Genomic DNA, 25817 nt, shown 5'->3' on the forward strand with positions numbered 1-25817 from the left:
ATGTGTAGTTTTGTTCCTTTAGGCAATGCTCTGAAAGGAGGGGTGGGGGGAGGGTACTTTTCTGCCCTATGAAATACGCTGCACTGAACAAATCCAAGAAACTTTGGAGAGGATTATATACTCCTGACGGCCCAAATGTGATAAGTATATCAAGATTTAGTGTCCCTTTATTAGTTTCTCTTACAAGAGAATACCACAGCTGCCAAATCTGAATCATTACCCTCATTTTTCCTGATATAATCAGTATGAAAATGGTGACTACTTGGATATTGCCTCAATGTGAGCTTTTCTAACTGAATAAGGTAAGATCAACCTTATTGTATCACTCACTGATTAGAGTTCTGATTAATGCTTCTTCTTTTATTTTCATTCCCCAGGTTGAGATCATGCATATGCTCCTGAATTACAGCACCTGTCTCAGAATCAGGCCTTTTCTAATATGTTCACCAAGGGTTTGGGAAATGCATAGGCTTCTCAGAAAGTTTAATTACTGCCAGTGTCTTCTCTTTCATCCCTCATTTACTTCTCACAACTTTAACTAAAAATAAATAAATAAAAATGCCCTAAAACTGCGGAGTGTGTTTATTTCATTATGTTGAACAACATCCTGGTCCAAACACCACTGGGTCAGCAGCTCTAAATACAGACACTTTACATTTTCTATTCAAACACTTTTGAAGAAAGAAGACAGAAAAACACTGAAAATTCACTACTCCCCAAAATTCAACTGACAGAAAATCTTTTGCTCTTATCTGAAAAGATTTGGCATTAAGTATACAGACAATTGAGCTGGCTTGAGAAAATAATAGGTGGCTCTCTCGTTGTTCACTTTTCTGAAAGGAATAGTCTTGTCCCCTGAAAGTAAAATGGGGAGAAAACGTCTCCCCCAGAAGCCTAGGCAGCATAACAGATAATAAAGCAGCTTCTTGTCCATTGCAAGAGGATTGCTTTTGTAAATGGACGATTACTGTGCACTGCCAGAGACACACTATCACTTTTGTCTAATGCTCATTATAATACTTAGTTACCTGAAAAGGAGCAGTAAGTATAGTCGAAATTTCAGACTGAGTAATTGCAGAGAATATGCTGTGCAATATGTACTTTCTATAGAAAAGGCATTGAAAGTTTTTTTCTAAGTGAAGCATCTTATGACAGCAAATAATACAAATATAATTATAATTCAGAAAAAAAGAAAATTTTTTATTTAATATCAGAGGTTGACAAACTATGGCCTGAAGCCACTGCGTATTTTTATAAATAAAGTTTTGTTGGAAAAAAGTCACAGTCATGCCTTTATGTATTGTTTATTACTGTGTTCCCACTACAACAGCTGAGTTGAGTAATTGAGGCAGAGACCATCTGGCCCTCAAAACCTAAAATATTTACTGTATGGTCATCCATTTATAGAAAAATTTCGCCAGCTCTCCTCTTCCTTCTTATATAATTAAATTATGCAAAGATGATTCTAAATTCAGAATGTTTAGAGCTTAAGGCCTCTCTCCCCCACCCCCATTTCTTTCTTTTCTTTCTCTCTCTTTCTCCCTCCATCTCTCAGCACTATATTTAGTATGTTAGATTCATTCCTACGTAGACTTTTTCAAAAGGGTGACAAAGAAACTACCACTGGTAGTTTAATATTCTTACTATCGTGTTAACAATACTTCAGAAAGCAAAGTGTCTTTTAAACATGTGAAGCAGAGCCCATGGTGGCTTCTGGCCTGACATGGCTAACATTTCCATCCTTGAACTATTTACAGAGACCAGGGAAATTGAGTAGTGAGATTTGGCAGGTCTGCATTACACACTGTCTCATTAGTGACATGTGCAGAGTAAGGCTAATTCAAACCTCATACATTGAACATGACTGCTATGGACTTATGGAAGAGTGGTAGACCAAGGAGAAGTGGGGCAGATACAAAACATGTCCATGTCAATGGTGATGGAGAAGAAAGGAAGAGTGCTGGTAACTCAGCATGCAGAGGTTTGTGGGTTTTGCTTGCTGTGAAAGGGTTAATCTGATTTCTCGTGTGTTTCAGTCCCTCAAACCTTTAGACTCTGTATTTGAATGACCATTCGGTACTATCGATTGGACAACTGGCCCTCCTGCTATTACAATAAGAGAAGCTTTAAACCAGGATCAAAATGAAAAATGTGAGACTTGTTCACCCATTCTAGATACTGACGGGCCTAAAGTCCATATATTTTTGTACTGCGTTAATATAGTCATGCAAAAGAATAATTTTTGAGTCCAATTATGATGGAGTCATGTGCTGTTTTCAGGTGCTCATTATGACATGAGAAAACGTGAAGAAACAACTTGTATGACTATAGACAAACTCCCAGCAAATTTATAGTAGCTTCTAATTGTTTAAAGGCAATGAAGTCCCCTGTAAACTCTCTGTGAAAGAGAAACATATGCATTCTTAAGTGTCAAAGTAAGAGCATGCTATGATTTGAATGTGTCTTCTCCAAAATTCATGTTAAAACTTAATCCCCATTGTGGTGGTATTAGGAGGTGGGACCTTTTGGGAGGTGATTAAGATATGAAGGCTCTGCACTCGTGAATGGATTACCGCCTTACAAAAGGGCTGAAAGGAAGTAGATTAGGCCCTTTTGCCCTTCTGTATTCCGCCATATGAGGACTCAGTGTTTCTCCCCTCCAGAGGATGCAGCAACAACTCATCATCTTGCAAACAGAAAACAAGGCCCTCAGCAGACATGGAATCTGTCTGCACGTTGATTTTGAACTCCTCTGTCTCCAGAACTGTGAGAAAGAAATTGCTGTTTTTTATACATTACTCAGGCTGTGGTGTTTTGTTATAGTAGCACAACAGACTAAAGCAGAACATATTTCTGATTTACTGAAGTTTTCAAAGAAAACTTTAGAGATTTGTATGCTATCATAACAGTATGCTATGTGAATATGTTAAATAGAAGAAGAACATCTCATGGACAGAGTGAATTAAGGTACAATGATCTGATATAAAAATATGATGAACTAAATGCAAAGATAAGGAATAGAAATGAAACAGGAGATTATTGACCTAAGAAATATTAAGATACTATTTAAAAGAATGAGCTTTGAGGTTTCATAAATCTTGCTTGATTTCTAGGCTTTTGTGTTATTTAATGTCACAAAGCTAGACAGCTTCAGCTTTCTAGAAAATCAAAATATGTATAGTAACTACTTAATAATTTAAAGTTAAGGTTAAATTAAACTGTCTAAATATATGTGTGCATAAATATATACATATATAGAGAGAAACAGAGAATGTAATAAAAGACAAATTACAACAGAAAGAGAAATAAATCATAAAATATTTAAGAATATAGTCACGAATAAAATCAAACATATTAATTATTAAAATAAATATACATTAATTAAAATTTACTTACAAAGATATTAACTCTCAAATTGGGAAAGGAAGTATGGCTCAGAGGAAACATTATTTTAAAAGGTGACATCATAGAGTTGAAGTAAATGGATAATATCCACTGGGTGCTATTAACCATGATAAAAATAAAATAGCAGTATTATTTTTAGACAAAGTAAAATCTAAACCAATTTCCATTAAAGTACAATGAAAAGAGTCTATTAACTCTCTCTCTCTCTCTATATATATATGTTTATACACACATATATAGATGGTTTAATTTAACCTTAATTAAACACTTAATATATACAAAATGTTTTTATATTTATAAAACATAAAAATTTATATTATATATATATGTACACACACACACTGATATGGTTTGGCTATGTACCACCCAAATCTCATCTTGAATTGTAGCTCCCACAATTCCTACATGTTGTGAGAGGGTCCTGGTGGGAGGTAATTTAATAATAGGGGTGAGTCTTTCCTGTACTATTCTTGTGATAGTGAATACACCTCCTGAGGTCGGATGGTTTTATAAAGGGGAGTTTTCCTGCACGGGCTCTCTTCTCTTGACTGCCGCCATGTGAGATGTACCTTTCACCTTGTGCCATGATTGTGAGGTCTCTCCAACTATGAGGAACTGTGAGTCTATTAAATTTCTTTCCTTTGTAAATTGTTCAGTTTAGGTATGTCTTTACCAGCAGTGTGAAAATGGACTAACACACACAAACACACACACACATAAAAAATGCATATATCTTTCATACATGATAGTCATGCAATTTTATGTACCAACTCATTTATCAACTATATATACATATATAAACTCTATAAAATATGAAACCCTGAGAAACTCAGTCTGTATAAAACCTCAAACATAACTCCACTAGCATTAGACGTATAAAGTATATGCAATAAATATTCAATATGGAAATAGATAATTTAACATAGTAATTTAAAAAGAGTAAAAGGCTTCCAGATACAAAGTAAAAAGTGCTGGATGTAACTACTCACTATAAACAACCTGCCTGGACTAAATGCATGAAACTATTTTTGACTATTGGATAACAGAAAGCTTAGCACTGTGATCCTGGGTAGAGGGAAACAAATAAGGTGAGCTCTATAGTCACTTCAGTTTTTTCTGGTGGGTAAATTTGAAACCACGGAAATATCCACAACATTTCCAAATGGATGGAGAAACGTACTCAGCCTAGTGATGCTGTTGAGTTGAAGAGATGGAGATTGCAATTCAGAGGCTGAAGGAGCTGGAACGTTGTAGACTAAAGAGACAGAAAGCATGGACTATTCAAAGATCTCCAAAGTGAGTGTTAAGATCCTGTTGGGTTTTTGCTAAGTACTGAATCACGTATAGAGTGAAACTTCACAAAGCTGGTGAAACAAATGTCCAGGGATGATATGCTTTGTAAAAAATATTTTTTCCCTTCAACACTAGATGATGCAAGGAAGTCTGACATAGCTTCTATTGAACATTGCATTTGCGTCCTATTCTGGGCATAGAGTAATAATGGAAATAGAGAAATTATTAACAGAAATTAAGGAGAATGTCTCATAACAAAGAAATATTGACAGTAGTAAATGTATAAAGACATAACCAGGCCGGGTGTGGTGGCTCATGTCTGTAATCCCAGCACTTTGGGAGGCCGAGGCGGGCAGATCACAAGGTCAGGAGATCGAGACCATCCTGGATAACACAGTGAAACCCCATCTCTACTAAAAATACAAAAAAATTAGCCAGGCCTGGTGGCGACTGCCTGTAGTCCCAGCTACTGGGGAGGCTGAGGCAGGAGAATGGCGTGAACTCGGGAGGCGGAGCTTGCAGTGAGCTGAGATCGTGCCACTGCACTCCAGTCCGGGCAACAGAGCGAGACTCTGTCTCAAAAAAAAAAAAAAAAAAAAAACAGAAAAACAAAACAACAACAACAAAAGAAAAACATAACCAAAGATATATTATATACACAAAATTATAATTTAAGTTTTAATACCCAACTGTCAGTAACTGATAGAATATTCAATGCGTCATACGTGTTCAAAAAAATTTGAATAGAACTATCAAAAACATACCTAAATGATATTCGTACACTACTAAATTCAACAATGCAAAATAGAAAATCTATTTAAGGCCGGGCGCGGTGGCTCAAGCCTGTAATCCCAGCACTTTGGGAGGCCGAGACGGGCGGATCACGAGGTCAAGAGTTCGAGACCATCCTGGCTAACACGGTGAAACCCCGTCTCTACTAAAAAATACAAAAAACTAGCCGGGCGAGGTGGCGGGCGCCTGTAGTCCCGGCTACTCGGGAGGCTGAGGCTGGAGAATGGCGTAAAAACCCGGGAGGCAGAGCTTGCAGTGAGCTGAGATCCGGCCACTGGACTCCAGCCTGGGCGACACAGCGAGACTCCGTCTCAAAAAGAAAAAAAAAAAAAGAAAATCTATTTAAATGCACATGAAAGAGTCCCAAGGTAGTCCATATACTGGGCCATAAAATAAATCTCAATAAATTTCAAAATAAAAAAAAAATGTATAGTATGTTTATGTTGACAAAGAATATTTGAAAATAAGCAACTGTACTAATCCATTCTCCGGATGCCATGAAGAAATAGCTAGTGAGTAATTTATTAAAAAAGAGGTTTAATTGACTCACAGTTTTGCATGGCTGGGGAGGCCTCAGGAAACTTACAATCATGGCAGAAGGGGAAACAAACACCTTCTTCTTCACATGGCCGCAGGAGAGAGAATGAGAGCCCAGAGAAGGGGAAGCTCCTTATGAAGCAGTAAAATCTCATGAGAACTTACCCACTACTATCATGACGACAGTCTGGGGGAAACCATTCCCATGATTCAATTAACTCCACCTACTCCCACCCTTGGCACTATATGGATTATTAAAATTCAAGGCAAGATGTAGATGGGAACACAGAACCAAACCATATCAGCAACCCTGTTTTAAATAATGAATGGGTCCAAGTAAATTTGTAATAAAATAAAGAAAATAGTTTAATGTAAATGATACTAAAACACAATATACCACAATTTGTGAAATGTTGCTAAAGCAGCTATTAGACATTCATAGTTTACAATGTAAATATTAGAGCAGAAAGAAGTTTTAAAATTAATGGTCTAAGCTTTCAACTTGAGGATTTAAAAAAAGATCAAATAAACTCATAATAAGTAGAAAAAATAAATAATAAAAATATAATAAAAATAAGAGAAAAATTAATTAATTGGCAAATGGAACAACAAAAGAGGAAATCAAAAGAAGCCAAAATAATTTTAATATAAAAATTGATAAAATCTGGAAAAGTAATAAAGAATAGAAGAAGAAAAATAAAAATTTTAAGTATTAGGAATGAAAGTGAAAACAACACTAGAAAACATAAGAATATTATAGGAAAATGATACATCAGACCAAAAAAAGTACAAGAAAACCGTAATTCTTAACAAAAGATTTGCAAAACGAATCCAAATCTTTATTTGACAAAAAGGTGTCAAAGCAGTTCACTAGAGAAAGAAAAAAACAAACAAACAAAAAAAACCCAAAGGATGCCTGAAAAACTGGATATGTGGATCAAAGAAAGTAATGAAACTCAATTATTTACCTAGCATCATATACAAACATTAATTTAACACTCATCATAGATACATTTAAACATGAAAGCTAAAGCTATAAAGCTTCTTGAACGAAGTATAGAAGAATATTACATAACTTTGGGGTAGAGATTTTTTGCAGAAGAAAATAGAGGGTTTTTTGCAGAAAAGAGAAAAATGAACTAAGCTCAAAAGAAAAAAAAACTAGAATATATAAAAATTAAATATATCTTCTATTCCAAATAAATCATTAAGAAAATGAAACTGCAGACCAGATTGGGAGAAAGACAGTATTCTTAAATACATGTGACGAAAGATTTTTTTACATCAGAATATACTGATAATTGCTATACCTCAAAACAAAGACAAAAATCCAAAAATGCAAAACACTTGTGGACATCACAAAAGAAGACAAAAGAATAGCTGATAAGCAAACTTAAAGGAGGTTAATATTGTTAGGTATCAGAAAATAGTAAATTAAAATTACAATGAAATATCACTTCACATCAACTAGAATTGATAAATACTAGAATCTAAGTACCAAATGCTCTTGAAGAAATAGAACGTAGAACCTCATAGTTTTTTGGTGGGAGTTACAAATGTTGAAACAGCTTTGGAAATCAGTCTAAAAGAGTTTATTTAATTTATTTTTTTATTTTTTCTTGTTCGTGTTGATTTGTTGTTTGTTTTAGTAAACTTAAATGTAGTCATGCCAATCTACTCTAAGTGGATAAATGAAAACATACATCCTGAATGATACTTTATTCATAATAATTCTAAACTGGAAATAAAAATACTAATACCCATCACCAGGAGAATGGAAAAAATACAATTGTGGGATATCTGTATGTAAGATATTCACCAAAAATTGCAAATAAAAAGAGAATGAATTGTAAATCAATGCAACCACATGTACGAATGTCAAACGTTATGTTTGGCTAAAAAAGTCAGGCACTGGCCAGGGCGCAGTGGCTAACTCCTGTAATACCAGCAGTTTGAGAGGTTGAGGTGGGCAGATTACCTGAGGTCGGGAGTTCAAGACTAGCCTGACCAACATGGAGAAACCCCATCTCTACTAAAAATACAAAATTAGGCAGGCATGGTGGTGCATGCCTGTAATCTCAGCTACTTGGGAGGCTGAGGTAGGGGATTTGTTTGAACCCGAGAGGCAGAGGTTGCGGTGAGCTGAGATTGTGCCATTGCACTCCAGCCTGGGCAACAAGAGCAAGACCCTGTCTCAAAAAAAAAAAAAACAAAAACAAAAAACAAAAAACAAAAAAAAAGCCAGGCACTAAAGAGGACTCAATTTATAAGAAGTCTTAGGTAAAACTCTATGCTAATATAAATCAGAGCAGTTTTGGGGAATGAGAATTGCTTGAAAAAAGTGTACGAGGGAATGTCTGGGTTGATAAAAATTTCCATACTTTTTTTATTTGTCAAAATTCATCAAATAACATTATTTAACAACTGTTCATTTTAAATTGTGCAAAATTTACAATAGATAATCAGACAAACAAATGGGTAAATAAAAGTAAATAAACAAAACAACATTTACTCCTGGTGACTGTCTCTTTCTAAAGGGGAGCATTGTGGGCAAAAACAGTTAAATTGTTTAACTTGAAATTCCAGGTGCATCACTTTGAACTACAGCCTTAGCAAGTTACTCTATTGTTCTTCACAAAAATTTTCTCATCATCTCTAAAATGGGACTAAGAAATGATTAAACATACATCAGCAATATACAATAGAATTTATCATGTCAAAAACTGCCTATTATTATTTTTTAAATGACTTTTAAACAAAACTAAAAATAAACATATATCAAAATGAACAAAGTTAGGCCAACATATCTTTACAATTTTATATACTTTCATTATTAATAAAAAGAAAAAGTACTAAAATACAAAGAGCAAAGAATACTGAAATAAACATGTTCCCAGGAAGCTTAGAAAATAAGATAAGATGACCTGATACGCAAGAAAAACAAAATAAATTAATAAATATGTAAAGTTAAAATAAGAGGTAGGTAAATTAAATTCAAAAATTTCTTCTTTAAAACAAAGTAAAAATACACAAAATTAGGACACTTTAATGACAGACAAAATAAAAATAATCTATAACATGAAGTTTTAAAATAATATAAAAAGTATGCGTATACTTCATAATATATTTACTAAAAATTTGATGTTTTTTAAAATATGTTAATTTCTGGCAAAATATAAATTGTCAAAAGAAATACAAAAGGTAAATAATGCAAAAATTCACAAATATATAGCAATTTATTGTAGATTTAACTTCTTACAAGAAAAGACAGTGTATCATTGAGTTAATTCAAATTGCTAAATAGGAAATAATTTCTTTAAGATTATTTGAGAATATAAGAAAATTTTAAAACTCTTAAATTAAGTATTGAAACTTAAATTACATAATCATTTCTGTTTTTATGTGTATATTCAAAAGTTTTAATGAAATACTTGAATAATTTAACAATATATCAGTTGAATCATTCTAGAGAAATAATCTTAATTCCGTTATTACTAGGACATTTAATATTATAAAAACTATTTTATCATTTGAAAATCTAGGCATATTACATTAAAAAGCATGAAAAGAAGAAATATAATATTTATATTTTTAATATATTGCTATTCAAATAGTATTTACATATTTATATACCTTGATTTTTAACATTGACTAAAACTAAATATTAAATTAACAACTTTTAAAACTAATAATGTGAGTAAATCTTGCCTCTCAATATTTGAGATATTAAATAGGTTATATATAACATGACAATAATTAAAATAACAATGTTATGAAGAAAAACATAGACTGTTTTTCTAAAACAGTCATGTGTGTTTTTCTGTGTTTGTGGCATAATATAAAATGAAGATAAAATTCACCATAGTGAGAAGTAGAATTAAAATTTAAGAAAGCATCTAATAGAAAAGTAAAGTTAGAGTCATATTTCAGACCATATTAGAAAACAAGTGTGTGGTAGGTTAAAGAGAAAATTACATCACAAAATTATTTGAAATATAAACAGTAGAATTTACAGATAAAAACTGATCTTAAGAATGACAAATGTTAAGGGTGCAAATACACTATATAAGAAGATATTAATATGTTTACTACTCCACAAAATCTCTGTACTTTAAAACTTGACTCAATCATAAAAGCCTAAATGAAAAACTGTGGAAATATTTTTAATATATTTGACAAAAGTTTATAAGTAAGAGACTTTAGAAATTAGAAAAGTCTAAGTTGATTAAAAAATAGCTTAAATATTTCAGTAAAAACTGGAAATTCCTAATAAAATATAATAAATGTTTCCATCATTAATAATCGAAATAGGTAAACTAGACATTTTTACGCATTAGAAGAGGCACAGTAAAGGCACATTAAAAAGTTTTTTAAATTCCCTTTCAATGAAAGAGTAAGTTAATATACTGTTTCAAAATATCTATTTTTCAAGATAAATCAAGAAATTATAAATGATAATATCCTGTAAACTCATGATTTTTTTTACCAGGATTATATAAAAATAATAATCAGACATATGGAAAAAATTAATGTACAAAAATAACAAGTTTCATACTTATTAACAATAGGAAAGTGAACCAAATAAGTGATGATTAATATTGAAGTGGTTGAATAAATCAATAAATAAATCATGGATTATTGAGTAGTTAAAATCATGTGTTGAAAACCATTTATAAACTTGGAACATTCTCACATTTCTTAGGGGTAATCAATATATTAAAATTTAAATAGATTTGATTATACCATATGAAATGTCCAGGGTTTAGCTGCTTTTGATCAAAAAATGATAATATCATAAGATTCACTTTCTATAGAAATTTTAGAATATTTAATGATATTTAAAATATAGCTCAAAATATTTAAAGAATTTCAAATTGTTCTGAAGCAGATGTTATTTCTATATTAGTAAAATAATTTACACTGTATACCCTGTTTCCAAAATGAGGTCATTAACATTTTTTACATGTGCACTCTGGTGTGCTCTCGCTCTCACTCTCTTTCCTCTCTCTCTTCCTTATACACACCACACACCACACCACACACACATAAAGATATTTGGAAAACCCAGTCTACTGAACAAGTCCTATATGATTCACACTAGGCTAATTCTTTAGAAAATTCAAAGAGCAACAAGCCAAAGAGTACAAGTCACATATTCTGGTAATTTGCTATGAAAGATTTAAGCATATAAATGTAAAACATTAAATTAATAATCTGTATTTTACTTATATTTACATCAAAATAAGATGGGTAGATTATAAATATTTACATAAATCTATAGATGTAGAAAGAGACCTTTTACTGAGCTTGGGACTCGAGTTTGCTCCTGAAAAATGAAATCTGGGTAAGTAGAGGTTACAAAGACTTCCTAACAGAAGTATTTGGTTAATTCCTTAAGAAACTAGGCAACATAACATAAACCCATAGATAAAATCTATTCTCTGTACATATGCTCTGCCAATGGCGGGTCAGCAGAATCATCTTTTGCTGTGAAAGATGGCATAGTAATTGTGGGCCCTTCAATAGTAACATAAAATGCAATCATGAAGCAGCCTCCAGAACCAGTCAGCTGGAAATGCTGAGATGTATTCTGCACCAGAAAATAGCAGCTGTCTTAAAAACAGTTTCTTATTGATTAGAGAGTAGGGCAGGCCATTTTTAAGGCTCACTCCGTGGAAAGTTTACCATGTTGTTTGTCATCATGAAAATGTGTGTGGTTTGTTCCAGAAAAAAATTCTTGTAACAATAGAAAAAATGTTAGGATTAAGAATCCAGACACTTGCTTTCTTTCTGTCGCATATCAACAATAAACCTGTTTTATAATACCTCCTCATCCCAGGTATTCTAGGTAGATTTACTATCTATGGCTGAACCTGTATCTCCATCCTTGGTGACTTCCTGAATCACCAAGACTGCATTTATTCTTTATAACCTTACTAATCTACACTATACCAATCAAACAAGCTCAAGGAACTGCTCCGGATTTAAACCACAAATCTGCACCCCACACACATCTTTTTCATCGCAATAAGTAGACACCTTGTTTTCACCGAAGACAAAAATGTAAATATTATCCTTCCCTCCACAACCATTCTCTCGAGAGATACAGTCAGTTTTTCCTTCAAACACTTTATAAATGAATCCACTTCTCCCCGTCTTGACTACTATCATATCAACACATTTCCTGAAAGACTACAACTGCCTTCTACTGGGTTCCCTCTTTATTGCGCCTGATATTCATTTTCCATATAACATCCAGACTGATCTTTTAAAAGTGAAAATAGGATTACATGATCATTTTAAAGCATCTAATAGTTTCCTATTATCCTTAGGATAAAATCCAAACAACTAACCCTTGAATTACAGAATCCTTAAAAAACCTTTAACTCTATCTGCAATCTCATCTCATGCCACTTTCTCCTCCTGTCTGCATTCTAGTACTCTCTAATTGTATTGTGTCCCTTAAATTTATCAAGCTGTTTCCCTACCTAGGGTAGATATTATGAGGGTTCACCGCTACCCAGTTCTTCTCTGACTCTAAGCATGTTAGGTTTCATTTCTAAGCCCCCCACTTTCAATTGAGGAGAATGTTTGATAAGATCTAGCCATAAGATGAAAGCAGAAATGACACCTAAATTCCAGGCCAATTCAGACAAAGCCTATATGTGATTCCCTACTTTCTCTTTCCTTGCCTTCCCATCTGTAAAGGCCTGTGTTGCACATGGCACAGCCAAAATATCGGTAGCATCTGAGTCAGGTGAAGCCTACACAAGATTCTAAGTGGCTTGATGAAATAACATTTTCCAATGCCTGTTGCATAAGCATTTGAGAAGTAATCTTTTACAGGTTAGCCATGATCATTAGCTTTCTCTAAATAATATATCGCCTTAGGGTCTTTGAGCCATTTTCTTTGCATTAAAAAGTGCTCCCTTTTATCAGTCCATTCCTTACTTCTTGTCATTTAGTATCTGGTTTAAATAATATTCCATCAGAAATATGTACCTATGATTACACAATCAAAATTAGCCCCACTCCTATCCTACACTCTGACATTCTATATTTTGTCACTCTTTCCAAAATTGTCTACATAACTCTATCTGATATTTTTCTGGTCCATTTGTTTATCTGTTTGTTTGTTTACTCTCTGTCTCCCCTTACTCTCAATAAAATAACTTTCAGTTTTGTTTGCTACTTTAGCTCTAGGAGTTTTCTTGTAGCTTGGAACACAGAAAGTGATGAAATATTTGTCATATTAGTGATTATTAGTTTTCTCATTTTGTATTAAAGATTCTTACTTTATGATTCTGTTTTATGACATTAAATTAACAAATACATAAATTCAAAAGGTCAATAACTACCTGAATAGTCAATTCAAGTAGTTTCTAAAATCTTATGAAATTATATATCTAGGTTTATTGGAAGAGGTACAATAGTATTTTTCATGTGTATTATTTAAACTTTTATATTTTTTATAGAAGAAAAGTATATTCTCCCAGAGGTGCTTACATAAGTAACACAGTATAATCATTTTGATATTTGAATAATAATATCAAAAGAGCTTCTTACAAGCCCCAGAAAGTGTCCCCATAAATAAAGCCATATTATGCATATACCTTATGTGCATGATGCCTGAAGGTACCTTAAAGGGATACTACAGAAAGTGTGAAATTGTTGAAAGCCTTTCATTTCTGAAAGCATCCAAGGCAAACATCAGAGATAAAGATCACTTGAGCTATGTTTGTCTGCCTCATGGAGTTAATTAAACGCCAATATTTTTTTCTCTTGAGAAGCTCAGAATTAGATTCATATTGTCCTCTGAGGAAGACAAGATCATCAAGTATGCTTGTCACATCGTATAGGCCTCCTATCCTTGTGTGTAATCCCCAGGAGGTATTTTCCGTTTACATATTTTTCAACTATTATATAAGGTTGCAATTTTTAAAGTACTGTATATATTTATCAGAGTATTAAATCTTGCAATTTTATATAACCTAAAAATAAAGCAGATTTTTTTTTGGTTTAATGTTAAAATTCAATCTACATCTTTTATTGATGATAACACTCTATTTGCTTACAGTGTACATACTATGTATGTACTTATAAAATGTGCTAGGCGCTCTTGATGATAGAAAGAAGTACAACACAAAATCTTGATGTTAAAGAAAACTTAAGGCCATGAAGTTAAATTTAATTGTATAAAGTCATAGGACCCCAGTATAAGCTAGCATATATTCAAGGGTAATGCTGAAGGCAGGGACACTTTCAAGGATGTCATTAACAATTGTTAAGATTTATAGGGATAAAGATGAAGACATATATAAAAAATTCTAAGTGATAAGACAAATATCCTAAAAAGATTAAAACAAAACACAGTTCTATGAAAGGTAGCTTCAAGAATACCCTGAAGTATGTGAAATGTTATACTATTGTTTCAAATGAAATGATGTAAAAACTACTGTAATAGTCCAGTTATCTGGACTTCTGTTTCTAGCCAAGATGGAGAAATAACCAGACTACCATCTACTACAGATTGCATGTCCCATCCAAAATTCGTGATGAGATTTAATTGCCATTGTAACAGTATTAAAACATGGACATTTAAGATGTGACTAGGCCAGGAGGGAGGGCTCCGCCCTCATGGATGGTATTAGTGCTGGTATGAAAGGGCAAACCTGACCCTTGTTGCTCTTTCTTTACTTTTCAGCTTTTCTGCCATGTGAGAACAGTGTTCCCTGCCCTTCACACCTCCACACCCACAACAGAGGATGCAATGTTCAAGAAACCATTTTGGGAACAAAGACTGAGGCTTCAGTAGACATAAAACCTTCCATTGCTTTGATCTTGAACTGCGCAGCATACAGAACTACAAGAAATAAACATCTGTTCTTTATATGTTACCCAGTCTCAAGTATTCTTTACAGCAGTACAACATGGACTAAGGCACTAACCCAAGTGATCTTCACCCCCAACCAAAAAGAGACAAAGTTTAAGGTAAAACAGTTTTTAAGACACTGGATCTTAAGAAATAGAGGGTTGTCTTTTCTTGACAGCTTGGGGGGAAAGTGAACAAGGGGATTTATCCCCAGATTACTTTATTGGGAGAATTTCTAGTCTTCAGTACAGGGAAGTAAAATTCAGGCAAAGCCAGACAGTCATCTTGAGTGAAAAATACAGAACTGAGAGTCCAAGAAGACTAAAGCAGCTGGAGTTTTCAGGACAGAGTAACTCAGATTTGAGACAGAGCGGTGAGAGAATTCTGACTTCTGCAGATATGATTATTCAGCAGGGTACAGTTTCATGCATGAATGTCAGGTAACTACTTGAGTCCAGAAAAAGAACTGCCAAAGGCCAGGCTCAGTGGCTCACGCCCGTAATCCCAACATTTTGGGAGGCCGAGGAGGGCAGATCACCTGAGGTCAGGAGTTCAAGACCAGCCTTACCAATATGGAGAAACCCCATCTCTACTAAAAATACAAATATTAGCTGGGCGTGGTGGTGCATGTCTGTATTCCCGGCTACTCAGGAGGCTGAGGCAGGAGAATCGCTTGAACCCAGGAGGCGGAGGTTGTGGTGAACCAAGATTGCACCATTGCACTCCAGCCTCCTAGGCAACACGAGTGAAACTGCAGCGCAAAAAACAAAACAAAACAAACCAAACAAACAAAAGAACCACCAAAAAGAACCAAGAGAACAATAGGAGACACTAGCACAGAGCTGAACATGGTTTCTGTTTTTACCAAAATGACTGGAAAATGTCCTAATTTGTGTAACACTGGCTAGAGTAATAAGAGGGGTCTGGCCTCTCAGTTCACCTTGCTGAAGTATTTCACAGCTCTGGTCCCACCCGACATGTTAGAAAAAGCCCCAAACAATTCAACTATTTATAAGTAACTTAAATTGTGCTAAAAGAAAATTCAAAAATATATTCAGCACCACAAAAATGTATTCATAATAGCTGTTATTTAATCAAAAATTGTTAGGCACACAAAGAAGCAGGAAATTGTGATCTATAATAAAAAGAAAAAACAACTAATCAAAATTGACCTAAACTAATGCTAGTGAAAACCTTAAAACAGCTAACTACATCTTTTCGAAAACTAAAAAAGATATAAGATATTTTTGAAAAAGATGCAAATCAAACTACTAGAGATAAAAACAATAATAGCTAAAATTAAAAATAAACTGGAAGATATTAAAGACAGATTAGATATTGTAGATAAGAAGATTAGTGAATTTGAACACATTAAAATATAAATTAAAAATAATGAAAATGGAGAAAAGAATTTTACAAATGAGCACAGAATCAGTGACCTGTGAAAGAATTTTCAAAAGACCGCTATATATATAATTGGAGTCCACAAAGGCAGAGAAGGGAGGGGAGACAAAAATATTTTAATAAATATGGCCAATTGTTTCCAGACTTAATATAGCCATTTTTTCCAGAAAACTACAAATCTGCAGATTTAATTAACTCAATAAACCTTAAGCATACAATAACATAGACTACATCACAGTATATGAAAATCAATGCTCTCAAAATCAATCATTAATAGAACTCTTAAAATTGTACAGAGAAAAAGACCCATTACATGCAGAAAAACTATTATAGGATGTCAGACAGTATTTCAAAAACAATGTAAGCCAAAATAGATTAAAGCAGCACCTTTAAAGGGCTGCAAAGACAAAAACAAAATACCTACCAACCTAGAATTATATATCAAGTAAAAATTTTATTTTAGAATAGAGACAAAATGAAGATTCTTTTAAATAAATAAAAACTAAAAGAATTTATCAATACCAGCCGCTCCGTACTATAAATGTTAAAGGAAGCCCTTCAGGAAGAAGAAAAATGTTAATGGATTAAGATATGTACTACCTTTCAAATAAATGTGAAATACCAAAAATAATAACTATATGAATTAACATATAATAATTATTTCTTACCATTTGAATCTCTTTTAAATATAACCACTAAAAATTAACAATGTATCATAGGCTTTACAGATATGTGAAATAAAATGTGTAACAACGGAATGAAGAATAGAAAGTAAGATTTGGATGTGTACTAATATAAAGTCCTTTGCTTTATAAGTGGTGTAGTATCACCAGAGGGTAAATTGTGATGAGTTAAAGACACACTATAAATCTTAAAGAAATGCTAAATGGCATAGAAACATATAAACACATAAAACTGGCATAGCTAATCAGGCAGCAAATTAGATAAAATTAAAAAATAAACAGGAAGGAAAACAGGTAAGAGAGGAAATAATAGGATAAATAGAAAACTAATAACAAGATAAAGTATTTAAACCTAAGCATATATAATCATATAAGTTTCAAATAATCTAAAGACATTACTAGATTGAATAAAAAGATAAGACTTGACTGTCTACTGACTACTAGAAATGCACTTCAAGACATTCCCAGGATAAAATATGAAAGTAAAAGAATGAGTAAAAGACATGATAATAATATATATTTTTAAAAAGGCTAGAGTGCCATTATTAATATCAGACAATGAAAATATCAAAGGAAAATGTTATCTGGGATAAAGAGGTCATTCTATAATGATAAATGATTCAATGTATTAAGAGGTCACAATAATGGCAAATGATTATGTGTCTGATAGCAAATTTCAGAATATTATAAACAAAATTGAAAGAACATCAAGAAGAAGTACATACCTCCACAGTTACACTTAGATATTTTTACATCTCTCTCTTAATAATTGGTAGAACAAATTGACAGAAAATCAGTAAAGGTATAAAAGGAACAGTATTTAACAACTTGACTTAATTGACATTTATAGACTGTGCCAACCAATAAAATCAGAATACACACCTAGACCATATTCTGGATCATTAAAAGTAATAATAATAAAATGATTTAGAAACAACTTCTCAACAGATTTAAAAGATTTAAAGTCAAACTAACTGCATACTCAGATCACAGTGTAATTAAATTACCAATTAATAATACAAAGATTTCTGTAAAATCCCTAAATATTTGAAAAGTAGATAACATATTTCCAGATATATGTTAAAAGAAAAAAATAAGCAAAAATAACTGAAAGTATTTTGAACTGAGTTAAAATGAAAACACAACATATTAATATTTATGAAGTTTCACGGACACTTTGTAATGATTAGAGAATCAGTTCTTTACAAATATATAACAACCCTAAATCTCTGTGTCCTCAATAACATAGTGTCAATATGTATAAAACAAAAATAAAATAAAATATTTTTTTCAAAAAAGATAAAACAGTAAGTCCGTGATCGTAATGGAATATTTGAACATTTTCTTTTCAGTAGTCATTAGAGAAAGCAAACCAAAAAAATCAGTAAATTTATATAGAAGATTTGGACAATACAATTAACAAACTTGATTTTAATGCACAAAACAATGACAGAATGCATTTTCATTTCAAGTGCAGATGGAATATTCACAAAAAAAGTACCATATGCTGTTCTGTAAAGGAAGATCAAGATGTACATATTTTTAAGTTAAACATATTCATCCTCTGATATCTCATCACAGTGAAATTAAACTAAAAATCAATAACAAAAACATAACTAGGCATTGATCTACTGCTTATAAAGTAAGCAGTATACTTCTAAGACACCTATGACTCAAAATAAATGAGAAAATATTTTATCTATATGTAACTTTATAACATGTATATACTATATTTACACATTATAAATATGTATAAATATATAATGTATAAGAATATTTTCCTTTCTTACTTGAAATATTTGTATAATTTTAGAAAAAAATGATAAACTGCTTTTCAAAATGGATAAGATCAACTCTTCTTCTGTATCCCCTTCAGTGCAGTGATGTGACTAACTTGTAATATGGTTAGATGCATTTGTTACAGTCTGCATTCCATCTTGCCTTCTCCCAATGTCCTGATTGACACTTTCTTTTGATGTTCTTGCTATAAAAGCTAACATTTTTGGCGTGCAGTTCTATGGGTTTGACAAATGCATAGACTCATGTGCATACCATTGTAGTACAATAATCAATTCCATAACTGCAAAAATGTTCTTATATTACTCTTGTAGGCAAACCATTTTCCTACCCCAAACCCTGGCAACCACTCATATGTTCCCTATAGTTTTGCCTTTTACAGAATAAATAAAATTCAAATATGTAGCTTTTTGAGTCTGGCTCCTTTCACATAGAAATATATGCTTAAATTTAATCCATGTTATGTGAATTACCAATTCTTTCCTTTTTATTGCTGAATGGTATCCTATTGCATGTATGTAAACAAAATATTTGTGTATTTACCTCTTGAAGGAAATATGGGTCATTTCCAGTTTTGTGTAATTATAAATAAACTTGCTAAAAGCATTAGTGCACACATATTTTTCAATTCATGTGAGTAAATATCTAAGAATAGGATTGCTGAGTTGTATGATAAATGCAGGTTTAACTTTAGAAGAAACTGATAAACTGATTTCTAATGTGGCTGTGATTTTATATACCAGGCAGCAGTATATGAGAATTAGATTTATCCCATATTTTCAACATCACTTGATATTGACAATCATGTTAAGTCATTTTAATACATTTTAATTTATTTCTAATTTGTGTTGAACTTTTTTTATGCTAGAACATGTATATTTCCATCTATCTTTTCTAGTTTTGTTTCTGTTTGTGTATTTTGCCCATTTTTAAATGAGTTGTTCAATTATTACTGAACTGTAAGAGTTTAAAATTTCTTTAGTAGATATTTAATTTGTCAACATTTTATTCCAGTTTGTTGACTTCTAAAATTATTTGAATAGTACCTTTAACTTAGAAAACATTTTTAAATTTTTAAAAATCCAATTAACCTTACTTTATAAATCATATGTGACATATAGAAAAACTGTTTACCAGACTGGGTGTGGTGGCTCATGCTTGTAATCCCAGCACTTTGGGAGGCTGAGGCAGGTGGATCACCTGAGGTCAGGAGTTCAAGACCAGCCTCGCCAACATGGTAAAACCCTGTCTCTACCAAAAATATAAAAATTATCCAGACATGGTTGCGGGTGCCGGTAACCTCAGCTACTTGGGAGGCTGAGGCAGGAGAATCATTTGAACCCAGGAGGCGGAGGTTGAGGTGAGCTGAGATCCTGCCATTGCACTCCAGGCTGGTTGCTGAGAGCGAGACTCTGTCTCAAAACAAAACAAAACAAAAAAACTGTTTACCCAACCCAAGAGCCCACACATTTTCTTCAACATATTTTCCTAAACTTATAATTTTACATTTTGCACTTAAATTTATGATTGTTTTAAAAATTTGCAGTTTGTTTAATTTTTCTTTTTAAAAAAATTTTCCTTGGGATTACCTCTTTTTCTTAAGGTTATACTAAAGCGATACTTAAAATTTTCAAAATTTTTCTCATTGTTCAGATTATCTTTTTCATTGCTATCTAACTTACTTCTGTTATGGTCTGGTTAACATATTTTGTAGGAATTCTGCTATTTTAAATTTGTTATTGTTTATATTATGGCTCAGAACGTGGTCTAACTTGATTAATTTTCATTGAGAAGTTTCCTATGAAATATATTCTGCTTTTACTGGGTGGAATGTTTTATAGATGTAATTTAGATCTAATTTGAAATTGTTGCATAGCCTTTTTACATCATAAATTATTTTTTCTAATTATTTTATCAGTTACTGAGACCAAAGTGTTAAAGCCTTCACCTATAAATTTGGATTTTTCTGGGTTTCTTTTTTATTTTTATAAATTTTTGCCCTAGGCATTATGAGGTCCCCTTGTTGGATGCATGCATAAGTAGTCTTTTTAGAGGACTGACCAGTTTTTTACCAAGTAATGTCTTAATTTAGCCCAGATGAATTTCCTACTTCTAAATTTTACTTTATGTGCTATTACAATACTTCCATAAGCTTTCCTCTGGAAAGTGTTTGCATAGCATAACCATTTTCATACTATTACTTTTAACTTATCTATTTATATTTAAAGCTGAATCCTTGTAAACTTCATGTTCATGGATTTTATTTAATACAATCTGACAATCTCTGCCTTTTATTTCATGTATTTAGACCATTTATATTTAATGTGACTGTTGACATAATTTGATCAAAAGCCATCATTTTTCTTGATGTTTCCATGTAATGTAAATTGAGAATTTTAATGACTTCATCTTTTCTTCTCTATTGACTTATTATATACAACCTTCATTTATAATTTATTTTTGCCCAAGGGTTTACTTTATTAATTAATCTTTAATTAATCCAAGTGTGTATTCACAAAATATAGCACTGCTTCATGTCCACATAAGTACTTTACAACTATATGTTATGACTTCATTCCTTACCATCTTTATGCTACTTTTGTCATACAAGTTCCTTTTTTGATGCTATGAGCACATACTACATTGTTATTGTTTCTAGATATGCATTAACATTTCAGAACAATTTAAAGTAATAAAAATTATCTTCATTTATTCTTTCCAGTACTCATCACTTTTTAACAAAATGCAAAATTTCAGTCTAATACACACATACACACATATATATAATATTGCTTTTCTGAATAACTTTACTTATTTGTAGAATAATTTTTTCTGAGAAAGTGTTTTTGAAAGATATTTTCACCAAGTATAGAATTCTAGGTTGACTTTGGTTTCTGTTTTTGTTTTTGTTTTCCATTCAGCAGTTAAAAAGATATTTCTTTGTTGTCTTCTGGTTTTATGGCCTCTGGCATAAAATATTCTGTAAATCTTATCTTTGTTCTTCTACATATGATGCTTTTTTTTTTTTTTTAAATCCATCTACCTTCAAGATTTTCTTGAAAGTTTCATCAGTTAGAAGATATGTTATGTTCAATATTCAGGTTGTTTTAAAAAACAGTCTTTATTCTGCTTAATTTTTCTCTGAGATTTTTTTTTTTTAATTATACTTTAAGTTCTAGGGTACATGTGCATAACATGCAGGTTTGTTACATATGTATACTTGTGCCATGTTGGTGTGCTGCACCCATCAACTCGTCAGCACCCATCAACTCGTCATTTACATCAGGTATAACTCCCAATGCAATCCCTCCCCCCTCCCCCCTCCCCGTGATAGGCCCCGGTGTGTGATGTTCCCCTTCCCGAGTCTAAGTGATCTCATTGTTCAGTTCCCACCTATGAGTGAGAAAATACGGTGTTTGGTTTTCTGTTCTTGCGATAGTTTGCTGAGAATGATGGTTTTCAGCTGCATCCATGTCCCTACAAAGGACACAAACTCATCCTTTTTTATGGCTGCGTAGTATTCCATGGTGTATATGTGCCACATTTTCTTAATCCAGTCTGTCACTGATGGACATTTGGGTTGATTCCAAGTCTTTGCTATTGTGAATAGTGCCACAATAAACATACGTGTGCATGTGTCTTTATGGCAGCATGATTTATAATCCTTTGGGTATATACCCAGTAATGGGATGGCTGGGTCATATGGTACTTCTAGTTCTAGATCCTTGAGGAATCGCCATACTGTTTTCCATAATGGTTGAACTAGTTTACAATCCCACCAACAGTGTGAAAGTGTTCCTATTTCTCCACATCCTCTCCAGCAGCTGTTGTTTCCTGACTTTTTAATGATCGCCTTTCTAACTAGTGTGAGATGGTATCTCATTGTGGTTTTGATTTGCATTTCTCTGATGGCCAGTGATGATGAGCATTTTTTCATGTGTCTGTTGGCTGTATGAATGTCTTCTCAAGGCTGGTTCAACATACGCAAATCAATAAACGTAATCCAGCATATAAACAGAACCAAAGACAAAAACCACATGATTATCTCAATAGATGCAGAAAAGGCCTTTGACAAAATTCAACAGCCCTTCATGCTTAAAACGCTCAATAAATTTGGTATTGATGGAACGTATCTCAAAATAATAAGAGCTATTTATGACAAACCCACAGCCAATATCATACTGAATGGGCAAAAACTGGAAAAATTCCCTTTGAAAACTGGCACAAGACAGGGATGCCCTCTCTCACCACTCCTATTCAACATAGTGTTGGAAGTTCTGGCTAGGGCAATCAGGCAAGAGAAAGAAATCAAGGGTATTCAGTTAGGAAAAGAAGTCAAATTGTCCCTGTTTGCAGATGACATGATTGTATATTTAGAAAACCCCATTGTCTCAGCCCAAAATCTCCTTAAGCTGATTCTCTGAGATTTTTGAATACGTGGTTCAATATTGATGTTGAGAAATTCTTTTATTAATGTTGAGAAATTCTTGGCCATTGTTTTTCTCAAATAATTCTTCTGCCTTGCTCACTCCTATTTGTAAAACTATTTGATACAGGCTCCAGGCTTTAGACATTCTTTTCTTTCTTTTTTTCCTCACTCATTTTTCTTACTATGTTTCAGTTTGGAAAATTTTTATTAACTTGTCTTATAGTTCACTGATTATCTCCTCCACTTTGTTACATCAACTGGTTAACATATCAGATATTCTTCGTCTCTGTTACTCTCGTTTATTTCTAGTATTTTCATTTAATTATTCCTTACAATTTACATCTCTCTGCTGAAATTACTTATCCATCTCAATGTTGATATCATTTTCATCAATGTTTTATCATATTAATCATACTTATTTTATGTTTTCTCTCAGCTAGGTGTAATATCTTTGCTCTCTTTGAGTTTTCTTTTGATGACCGTTTTACCCCTTGGGAGTGTGCTTTATTCTTCAGTTTTTGCACACCTCCTACTCTTTTGTGGAGAGCAAGACATCTTAGTCAGATAGCAGGTGACAAAGGTACATTGTTTGCTTGTTTGTTATTCTTGACCTGGAAATGGACAAACCTTCCTTTGGTTTGGCTTTTCAATAGGGGTTTGAGTTTGTCTAGTTAATATTCAGGTAAGTTTTAGGTTTATTATTGCTATGGTTGCATTCACTGCACTACTACCTTGTAATTTCTGTAGGAATAAACTTGTATTTAGGGTAGTTGTTGATTTGCCAGAGTAATAACTGTTCGGCACCATACCTTAGGCACTACCTTTGTGCTTTTCTTTCAAGAAGGTTTTTGGCATTTTCTTGCTTTTCTTCTGTCCATTCCCCTAGAGTGTTCTGTAGCTGCTTTTTATTTAAAGCATATTATCTCGATATAAGTTTAGGGTGATGTGCTTATTTTTTGCTGTTTTTTTCTTAATTTTGTTTTATTATACTTTAAGTTTTAGGTTACATGTGCACAATGTGCAGGTTTGTTACATATGTATGCATGTGCCATGTTGGTGTGCTGCACCCATTAACTCATCATTTACATTAGGTATATCTCCTAATGCTATCCCTCCCCACTCCCCACACCACACAACAGGTCCTGGTGTGTGATGTTCCTCATCCTATGTCCAAGTTTGATTTAGTCACACACGGTGTGTGAGAGTGTGATCATTTCACTTCTTCCCCTCTCTCAATAGAGTTCCAGGTACGGCATATATTAATTTCTCTCTTTCAGGCACAGGGGCCTTTTTCTATTGACTTTCCTCAATTGCAATTAATTTTGACAATTTTCCTTAAAAATATTGTGTTTTCTGTACCTCTTGTCCCAGATTGAAGATTAGTTTCATAAAGGAAAGGAGATAAATATCTGTGTATAGCTTCTTACTCCTCCTTTCCTGCCCTCTACTAGGTCTGTGTCATAATGTACACTTTCTTAGAGCTGTTAATATGTTCTGTAAGCATCTGTGTGGGGTGTGTGTTTTTTATATAACTACCAAGCTGTAGGGTATCTAACCTTTATACTTTTCAAATAAACTTTTACTATTTCCTTTAATTTCACAAACTGGCTTTTCAGAAAATATGTTTTTCTCTAATTTGTGGAGATGTAAACTGAGGCTCAGAACACTAGTTTAGTGATGTGTTCAAATTTACACAAATAATGATTGACATATTCATAATCAGGGTACAAGATATCTGATCCATTTATCAAGTCATTCAATCATTCATTCATTAGTATGTACTAAGAAACTATTACGTATCATGTTCCAGAAGGTAAAAAATAAAGTTTCTCTTTGAAAAGCTTATTTCTTTCACAATATTGATACCTCTGTTGTCAGGCCTTCAACCTAGTTTTAAAACTGTTTTTTACCTTGGTTTGAAGTCAAAAACAGAAGGCTATACTTTTTTTCATTGTTCTATATTCATTTTGGGTTTCTATTAAAACAATACCTAATTTTAAAAGGCAGAAACTAGTAGTAATTTCCTTGATAATAGTAAGCATATGGAATAATGTTAACTGACAGGAAGTGAGATTCAATGTAAAGTACAACAGTGGCAGAAGTAAGAGCTAATCTATTGGAAGTTCTTGGGTAAGTCTACATATTCAGAGCCAACATGTCTGAGACAGGGCCAAAATAAGATGCTAGACTGAAAAATATGAAAATTAATGACAAAATTAGTAAACTAGAATGAAGTTCTTTGTGCCTTGCCTCCTCAGAATACTGGCTGGTTCCAAGACTGGACCCTAATTTAATTTACTAATTTTGCCAATCTCTTATGTGACAGAGAGGAAATAAGAAACATACTCCAGGACAGAAGGCCCAAGCTACAATAAAATAATAATAATAATAATATGTATTGGTGGAGGGAATAGAACAAAGAGCTGAAAGAGCTGAAAATATTTTTCCATACAAAAGTGTGACTTTCAACTCACTTTTTGGGCTCCACTCAGTAGAAGTTACAGCCTGATTAACAGCCTAGAATCAAGGCAACCATGGTGAATAAATGACCTGAACAAAAATAATTTCAAACCTGGTGTGACACAAATATATATTTATAAAAGGG

This window comes from Macaca fascicularis, chromosome 18, assembly GCF_037993035.2.
Source record: "Macaca fascicularis isolate 582-1 chromosome 18, T2T-MFA8v1.1".
In the NCBI taxonomy this organism is placed as follows: domain Eukaryota; kingdom Metazoa; phylum Chordata; class Mammalia; order Primates; family Cercopithecidae; genus Macaca; species Macaca fascicularis.